Here is a 10,244-nt window from a genome sequence, read left to right as displayed (position 1 = left end):
CGGGAGTTACACGATCTCATGGTCGAAGGAAGAGATACTTGACACTTGCAAAGCTCTAGCAAAACGAACTACACGATCTTTTATGCTATGCTTAGGATTGGGTCTTGTCCATCACATCATTCTCCTAATGATGTGATCCCGTTATCAATGACATCCAATGTCCATAGTCAGGAAACCATGACTATCTGTTGATCACAACGAGCTGGTCAACTAGAGGCTTACCAGGGACATTGTGTGGTCTAAGTATTCACACGTGTATTACGATTTCCGGATAATACAGTTATAGCATGAATAAAAGACAATTATCATGAACAATGAAATATAATAATACTTTTATTATTGCCTCTAGGGCATATTTCCAACAGATACAAGATTGAAGACTTCGTCCCATGTCTGGGTGGGACTCTCCTTTGCATGGAAGGCAATCTTGGCAATTCGGATATGTAGATCTCCTTCTCTATAACCGACTCTGTGAGACCCTAGCCCCCTCTGGTGTCTGTATAAACCGGAGGGTTTAGTCCGTAGGACAAGAACAATCATAATCATAGGCTAGCTTCTAGGGTTTAGCCTCTACGATCTCATGGTAGATCAACTCTGGTAATACTCATACCATCAGGATCAATCAAGCAGGAAGTAGGGTATTACCTCCATCGAGAGGGCCCGAACCTGGGTAAACATCGTGTCCCCCGCCTCCTGTTACCATTAGCCTTAGACGCACAGTTCGGGACCCCCTACCTGAGATCCGCCGGTTTTGACACCGACATGCGCCACCTTAAAGAGTTAATTGCAGTCGTAGTTCAGGATAGCCACCGAGTCAAAGCTGGCTTGGTGCAGTTAAACCCCACCATCCCCTTTGTTGATAATGATGCATAAGTAGTTAGTTCTAATGTAAGTCTTCCTGGGTACATTTGTACTCACGTTTGCCTATTTTATGTTTTTGCAGAGAGACTTCAGTCTCGCTAGTAGTTCAGCGTGGACTTTGACGTTTAGCTTGTTACCTCAGCTACGATCTTGTGCCCTCGGCAGGATTTGGTAGATAGTCAGGCTTCTCAGCCCTTTTCATTTGTAGTTGCCTGTACTCAGACATGTTACGCTTCCTCTTGTGCTTTGACTTGTATGCTCTGAATGCTGGGTCGAGAGACCCATGTTTGTAATATCTCACTCTTCGGAGCCTATTGAATAAAATACTTTGGGTCATAGAGTTATGGTGTGATGCCATGTTGTATTTGCACATATCGAGCATATTGTGTGTATGATTTGAAATGCTTGGTATGTGTGGGATTTGACTATCTAGTTGTTTATCCTTGGTAGCCTCTCTTACCGGGACATGTATCCTAGTGCTTCCACTGAGCCTTGGTAGCTTGCTACTGCTCCGGAACACTTAGGCTGGCCGGCATGTGTCCTTTCTTCGTTCTTGTGTCTGTCCCTTCGGGGAAATGTCACGCGGTGTCTACCGGAGTCCTGTTAGTCTGCTAGAGCCCAGATTCTCCGGAGTCCTGTTAGCCCAGCTACTACAGCCCAGATTCACTCGCTGATGACGGACACGTTCGTTGCTGGGTCATGTATGCATGTCCCTGTAAGTTAGTGCCACTTTGGGTTTACGACTAGACATGTGAGCCCGGGTTCTTTGTCATATGTATGCTAGCGACACTACATATACGTGAGCCAAAAGGCACAAATGGTCCCGGGCCTGGTAAGGCGACACCCATGGGGATACCGTGCGTGAGGCCACAAAGTGATATGAGGTGTTACATGCTAGATTGGTGTGGCATAGGATTGGGGTCCTGACAGCTTTGGTATCAGAGCCTGACTGCCTGTAGGATTACCAAGCCAAACTGGTCGAAGTTGAGTCTAGAAATTCTTTAGTTATATAAGGGAATTGATTGTGGATGGGAACGCAAGGTTCTTTTTACTCCTTTACCTTATGCCCTTCTGATCCGAGTCATCTTATCCTTCCTACGGGGTTAAGGAACTAGGCTTTCTCTTCTTTCTATTAGGATCACACGTTACTAATTTGTAGACTTATAAGACTGTTGGATTTAAGCCCCGGTTCAGTTTCTAATACCTCCGTGTGTTCATAGTTGGTCTCGGAACCTTGATATTGTGCTTCTGAGTGGTTATGCCTCCATTTTTGCAGGATGTCTCAAATCCTTTGAGCATTTATAGCTGTTATGTTGTCCGAGTCATCCCAGGTCTCTAAATAGTCTGATGCATTTGCAAATCCCTTCTTTCCGTTCCCAAAGTTCCTTTGTGCCAGATCAACCACACTAACTAGTGTTTTGAGGTACTTCGTTGCCTCGACATTTATGTTGGAGCTATTATTATGACCCTAGGTGTCTCGAGTACCACCTAGTAACCTAGCCATGCTTTGTGTTCCCAGTGTGATGATTCTGGCCATCATTCTTGAAAGCATCCCGTGATGCAATTTAGTTAGTAGGTATTCTATTCCTGGGTTCTGAACCCAAGAATCACCCTACTTACTTCATGTTGATAGTGTTTGCCGAACCGTGGTATTTCCTTCTTCCAAATACCATGAACCGTCTATGGCAGAAGTTCTTTGAACCAAAAGATCACAACCAGAGTGCTTTTGACGAGTTCTCAATGTTATGCCGTGACTTTGCCAGTTCTACCTTTCTGCATGGGTTATCCGAAAGAAATATGTTGAACTCGTTCGACATGCTAATCTATGCATCCACAACTCCAAAAATCGTATGTTCCTTTGAGTTGTCCCTCTTTAGTTGTTTTCTGGCCCTCATCTATCAGTTGGTAGTCAGGAGTATGCGTGCATTCATGCATCGATGTCTATTACTCTTGCGGTCCATCAAGCCATTCTATTCCGGAATGACTAGGAGAAACAAACTCCAGTACCTCATCCATATCCAGGATTGGGTCAAAGCAGTTGTATTCCGCAGATCAAAATGCAATCAAGCTTTTGATTCTGTTCTACCCCGGAGTATTGCCCCCTTTATGTCAGGGTTATCATGAGACTTGCACCAGCTCTTATGAATTCTTGATGTAGTGATACTTCTCGCCATCATTACTCATTCCTCGGTTCCGTGTTGTTGCAACCGGAGTGCCGACAAGTGAATCATGATGTGTGAAATCTATACTCCCAGCAACTCCATTGCTTTGTAGTTAAATGGATGATAACCTCATTCCTAGCGTGTTGATTATTGAATCACCACCCTAAGGTTGATTGTGCTACCTAGTCCTTATTTCCGGTGCACTCTTTGGTCGGTGAGTTAGGATTTAGTCAATCCCTTGCTCATTTGATCATATCATCTTGCCCTGAAAAGCAAGATTGTTCTCGAGCTTAGTAACATATCGGTGGTTCGTGATTTTTTGAATATCTTCTCGGAAGAATCACCAGGTCGTCACCTGACCACTATGTTGAGTTTGTGATCAAGATGGTTTATCCCTGTAAACCACCCCTTCTCCAAGAATCTGTGTTGGATAACCCTGAGTTGGTTGGTTAAGCTGAATGACAACTTGGAGAGTTGGAAGCTAAAGCTTTGCCTGACTTAGTTCATTCCAAAGGGAGATCTCTTTGTATATGTGTGTTGAAGAAATATGATATCTTCATCGATTGATATCCGTGACCAATTACTGGATCTATTGTCTTATCAAAACTTTGATTTGAGTGTGGGCTATCATCAAATCAAAATCAGCACCAACAATGTTCGTAATGTTGTCTTACTTTGTGGTTGATCCCTCGAGCATACACCATTACATCTTTTGGTATGTCTAATACTAACACCTTGTCCACATAATGGCGGAATTCCAGTGATATGGAAATTCTGATGAGTTGTTGTTGAGCCCATCAGCAGCATTTTATCTCCTCCATAATTCATGATGAACATTAGGCTACTGTTGGAAACTTGTGTAAGCATTATCTTCGTGTTCCGTTCATGAGGTATATGTTCGGACGAAAGAAGTTACTTCCTCTAATTCATGTGCACTTGGTGTAAGTTGCCACCGTGGATTCGAGAAAGATTGTTTTTGTTTCCTTTGGAATCATCCCAAATCAGTCATGCATGTGCAAAGTATACTATGGTTTTGTAGATTAATTACCTCCACTCCATATGTGTTCCCCAGCACACCAAGCCACTGATTGACTTGTTCAAGGAGAAGAAGTTCCTTCCTAAGAGTATACCTTATGCAAGGACTTCGATATCCTCGATGATGATTCCCCACCTGAACTCGGTAGTGTTTTATTATAAGACTACTATGTGGCCATATTTGTCTGGGACAACATGTTCACATGTTTGTAGCAGAACCGGCTCATGTTTTGGAGCTTGCTATCGCAGTTCATTCCTCAAGAATCTCGCCACGCTGTCTTGTCGATTTGTGTTGCAAACTTTCATTTTCCTTTCTAGACTTGGTGAGTCTGGAATATCCTGACACCAACCAGACCTGAATCTCAGGCAGATATGATGGTTGGGACGTGTTCCAAGAATTATAATATTGGCCTCTCTGTAACCCGGTAATGTGGATGTTGTGGCCAACACACCTAGCCAGAAGGCCTACTATTGTAGTATCTTGGTTGAAGAAGTTGACCACCTCCCCATAGGGATTTCGTAGGATTTACTCCCTAGTTGTTCCTTATGGATTTTGTGTTTCCGAAGTCCGACCTTTTACTTGATGTTCTAGATATCAAACCATATCTATGAATGGGATACGCTAGTACATCAAGGAGAACATTAGAAGTGAAGTGCTAAATGTCTCTCGGTTGATCGTCCAGATTTTGTTCCCTTGGCCTTGCTAAGGTGAAATCTGAGAAGAGATGTCTTCCTTTGCATCTGCATCCTCCACCCATATCCATCATGGTGGTATGTTGTGTTGCCGGGATCCCTGTCTCGGATATTGGTAAAACCTTGATGAATATGGAAATGCTCAAGTTCTTGAGAGCACGAACAAGCACTAGGTGCTATCATAGTCACTAGCTGGGATTGTTCCCAGTCTCCTCGGTTATGCTATAACTTTTCAACAATGGACTCACTCTCTACTATTGAGTTCCTCCCCAGTTACTAGAATCATTTCCGGCATTTGCATTTTGTTCCCAGCTTGCACCACCATTGTGCCATCCCACCATGGGTTCCATCCATTCCTGATGATAATCAAAAATCATCCGTTGCGTTGTCTTCAACAAGGTAGTCCACATCATCCATTCTGGCCCGAGAATGTCATTCTTTCGAGCTCCTTCAAACGATCATTTGTGAACTACCTTAGGCTTGTATAGAGAGTTTCAATGATCTTTGTATCAAAAGTAATTCTTTTTGCCACTTCAAAGGATAAATCTACGAGTCACCTTCCATGAGGTGTCCCATTATGGAATCATGGCAATTTTTCCTCGCTACTTTGAAACCCTCATCAATTGTTTCTTCCGTCCTTTTTAAGGTGTGTTTTGCCTCTCAGCTCAAGAGATGTTCAACACCTCATTCCGTGAGTTGATCTTGAGTGTTCGATCTTCGAGGAGATCATTTTCTATAGAGTTTTCTTTTGTCGTCATCGAGTTGCATAAAGATCTCGAAAGAGAAGACGTCAAGATCAATTTGAAGCAATGAATCAACATCTTCAAGAAGGGCAAATGGATCATGAAGATTGTGATAGTTTTGTGACCCCCTTTCCTCTTACATCACGTCTTGAATTTGGGGACAAGATTCTTGTTTAGTGGGGGTGAGTTGTAACATCCCTAGCCTTGCTATGCACTTGGACTAGCTTGGTTGTTGCATCATGTTTATTTCGCTCAGAAATTTGGAAATGGGGATGACAGAACCCCCAGCACCCCATGAGGGAGTCCTGGATTAAGGGGTCCTCGGACAGCCAGACTATATACTTTGGCCGGACTGTTGGACTATGAAGACACAAGATTGAAGACTTTGTCCCGTGTTCGGATGGGACTCTCCTTTGCGTGGAAGGCAAGCTTGGATATTTGGATATGTAGATTTTCTTCTCTATAACCGACTCTGTGTAACCATAGCCACCTCCGGTGTCTATATAAACCGGAGGGTTTAGTCCATAGGACAACAACAATCATAATCATAGGCTAGCTTCTAGGGTTTAGCCTCTATGATCTCGTGGTAGATCAACTCTTGTAATACTCATATCATCAAGATCAATCAAGCAGGAAGTAGGGTATTACCTCCATCGAGAGGGACGAACCTGGGTAAAACATCGTGTCCCCTGCCTCCTGTTACCATTAGCCTTAGACGCACAGTTCGGGACCCCCTACCCGAGATCCGCTGGTTTTGACACCGACATTGGTGCTTTCATTGAGAGTTCCACTGTGCCATCCCAATAAGGCTTGATGGCTCGCCTCATTGTCAAAGATAACATCACCTATGGAGGATCCCTGGCTATAGGCCAAACTCTTCGGCTGGGCGGTTTCGTCATGGCCGCCCATTCGGTCGTCGCGTCGACGATGACATCTCAGGTCATCAAAAACAACCTCCGCGTCAGCCCAATATTCACCGAGCAGATGGATCCAACGGAGCACTCCTCCTTGAACGAGCTCTTGGATCGCCTCGCCGCCCTAGGAGTTGTCACAGATTATGATCGGATCGGGTTTAAACCCGACCTAAGGGAGGTTAACTCTCCGCTGGTCACCCATCAGATAGCGGTGGTGGAGGAACAAAACGGCAATTCTTCCTCTATTTTGAGGACGAACTATGTCCGGATTCCCGAGCTCTCTGAGCCGGATACCCGTCTACGGGAGGACGTGGCCCAGGCTCCAAACTTAGAATCAGGCAGCGGGCCACAAATATTGGGCAATACCCTGGAGCCCGAGCTGCCAAGCTCAGGAGCTCCTTCGCCCTGGGTTCCAGATTGGGTCAGAAGGTGGACTTAATTTCACCCACCCACCAAGACGCAAGCGATCTTTCCCACATCAGACAAGAGCCCCAAGAGACAGTACACCACTTCTGGGCCAGATTTCTCCTTGTAATGAGCAAGGTTAAGGACTGTCATGAGGGAGACGCCATCTCATTCTTTTGCAAAAATTGCACGGACAATGGAATTCTCAATGCCATAAGTCGCCGTGACATAGCACACTTTACCGACCTGGCGGCCATAGTGCAGAAGTACTGCGCGATGGAAAGCGCCTGGAAGGCCCAGGCAAAATTCTGGGATCCTCCGGCCCCAACTAAACCCCTCGTCCGAACTAAAAGGGTGCGCTCTCCCAAGTCACCCAACCCAATTACAAAGAAGCCAAAGCCCTCTACAGGGCATGGAACCGTACTGGAGGGATGGCTCAATAGGCCATGCAAAATTCACAGCACACCGGACACCATACCAACACACAACCTTAGAGCATGTTGGATACTCCGGCAGGTGGCCAAGAGCGGCGAGGACCTTCTCATCGACAATACCGCAGAACACCATCCCGCAGAAAATAACAATACAATACTGACTGTCTTCGAGACTTTCGCCTCAAACAACAGGCGCAAACAAGCGCTCCGCAGCCTTGCCGAAGTCTGCCATGTCGCAGCAATAAACCCGTGGAACGATACGGCCATAACCTTCAACGCCAGCGATGAACCTCAATGCCGAACAGTCCGAGCACCAGCCGCTTTTGTCCTTAGTCCAATAGTGGACGGATTCCGGCTTACTAAAGTGCTGATGGACGGTAGCAGCGGATTAAACCTCATCTATTAGGAAACTCTTAACAAAATGGAAATAGATAAGAGCCGCATTGAGCAAAGCAGGACTACCATCAGGGGAATCATCCCTAGTTGGGAGGCATGATGCGCAGGGAAAGTCACATTGGATGTGGTATTCGGCACACCGGAGAATTATAGGTCCGAAGAAATCACATTCCAAGTGGCCCTGTTTAGCAGTGGATATCACGCCCTCTTGGGGCGAGAAGCATTCACAAGCTTCCAAGCTATACCCCATTACGTGTACATGAAGCTCAAGATGTCGGGGCCCAATGGAATCATCACTCTAGCCAGTGACCCAGACATAGCACTCCGCGCCGAAAATAAAACTGCCGCACTAGCCCTAGAGGCATTATCAGAAGCCCTCGTGGCCGAAGAGTTAACTACGCTGCGCTCTGCAGTAGACAGGGACGACGTGATACTTGACAAACGACCCAAGTCTACCTCTCTTAAACCAGCAGATGAGATAGTCAAATTGGGGCACAGCTGAACCCCACGATAGACGCTGCACTACGAGAGTTCTTGCGCGAGAATTGGGACATTTTCGCCCGGCATCCTTCAGACATGCCATGTATCCCACGCAGGCTAGCCGAACATAGCCTAAACATACTAAAGGGATACAAGCCGGTCAGGCAGACTCTTCGGCGCTTTTCAGAACCCAAGCGACAAGCCATGGGAGAGGAGCTAGCCAAGCTACTTGAGGCCGGTTTCATCAGAGAAATAAAACATCCAGACTGGCTAGCAAACCTGGTGATGGTACCAAAGAAGGAAAAATCCTAGCGCCTATGCGTTGATTTCAAAGACCTTAATAAGGCTTTCCCTAAGGATCCCTTCCCCCTCCCCCGCATCGATCAAATTATCCATGCTACCGCAGGACACGATTCATTGTGTTTCCTCGACGCATACTCCGGATACCATCAAATCAAGATGGCGGAGTCCGATCAAGCCGCAACAGCATTTATCACTCCATACGGTCCCTTCTGTTTTAACACCATGCCTTTCGGGCTCAAAAATGCCGGTGCAACCTATCAATGCATGATTCAGACATGCCTAGAAACACAAATCGACAAAACAGTGGAGGCTTACATAGACGATGTGGTCATTAAAACCAGACACGTCGAATCATTAATATACGACTTAAGTCTTACGTTCGACAATCTCCGAACATACGACATTAAGCTCAACCCGGAAAAATGCGTTTTCAGCGTACCAGTCGGCAAACTCTTGGGCTTTATTGTCTCCAATAGAGGAATCAAAGCAAATCCGGCTAAAATCCGGGCTCTGTCACAGTTGGCTACCCCAACGGACCTCAAGCAAATCTAGAAACTAACTGGATGCATGGCCGCCCTAAGCCACTTTATCTCCCGATTAGGAGAAAAGGCGCTACCTCTTTATCGCCTTCTTCGATGCACCGAACACTTCGAGTGGACGGATGTGGCTACGGTGGGGCTGGAGGAAATAAAATCCCTCTTGGCCACTAATCCAATTCTCGCAGTGCCAAATGTCGGCGAACCCATGTTGCTATACATATCTGCAACACACCAGGTTGTAAGTGCAGTGCTCATCGTCGAATGAGAGACAGATGGACATAAATTCCCATTACAAAAGTCGGTATACTACGTATCCACTGTCCTCACTCCATGCAAGTCACGGTACCCACATTATCAAAAGATAGCATATGCTATCTTCATGGCATCTCGAAAACTATGACACTACTTTTAAGAGTGTTCAATCACGATGGCCTCCGAAGTACCACTCAATGACATAATAAATAACTGCGATGCCACGGGCCGGATTGCAAAATGGGCTATCGAGCTCCTCCCGTTCGACATAACATACAAACCACGACGGGCCATTAAGTCGCAAGTACTGGCTGACTTCGTCGCCGAATGGACAGAAGCCGAACTCCCTAAGATGCTAGTTGGTCTAGGGGCTGGTGCGTACTCCAATTTGATCATGCACTTTGATGGCTCTAAGATGCTAGCTGGTCTAGGGGCTGGCGTCGTCCTGACGTCCCCCACCGGAGATACAGTCCAATACGTACTCCAAATACTTTACACAGATTCCAACAATGCAGCAGAGTATGAGGCACTATTGCATGGTCTTCGGATGGCAGTCTCCATGGGCATTCAATGTCTCAAAGTACGCGGGGATTCAAATCTCGCAATATCTCAAATAAATGGAGACTTTCATGCCAAGGACCCGAAAATGGCGGCTTACCGTAATGTCGTTCTCAAAATGTCAGCTCGATTCAAGGGGCTCAAATTCCACCATGTGGTTCGAGAAAGCAATCAAGCGGCGGATATCCTTGCCCGCATCGGCGCTAAACATGACCCCGTCCCACCAAATATTTTTTGTGGAAAGGCTGTTCAAGCCATCCGTGGTATGGGAAGGGGAGTGAGGGAGTCCTGGATTAGGGGGTGTCCGGATTGCCGGACTATGACCTTCGGCCGGACTCCTGGACTATGAAGATACAAGATTGAAGACTTCGTCCCGTGTCCGGATGGGACTTTCCTTGGCGTGGAAGGCAAGCTTGGCGATACGGATGTGTAGATCTCCTACCATTGTAACCGACTCTGTGTAACCCTA

Source organism: Triticum dicoccoides, chromosome 1B (assembly GCF_002162155.2).
Source record: "Triticum dicoccoides isolate Atlit2015 ecotype Zavitan chromosome 1B, WEW_v2.0, whole genome shotgun sequence".
In the NCBI taxonomy this organism is placed as follows: Eukaryota; Viridiplantae; Streptophyta; class Magnoliopsida; order Poales; family Poaceae; genus Triticum; species Triticum dicoccoides.
Note: the sequence above shows the minus strand (reverse complement) of the source record.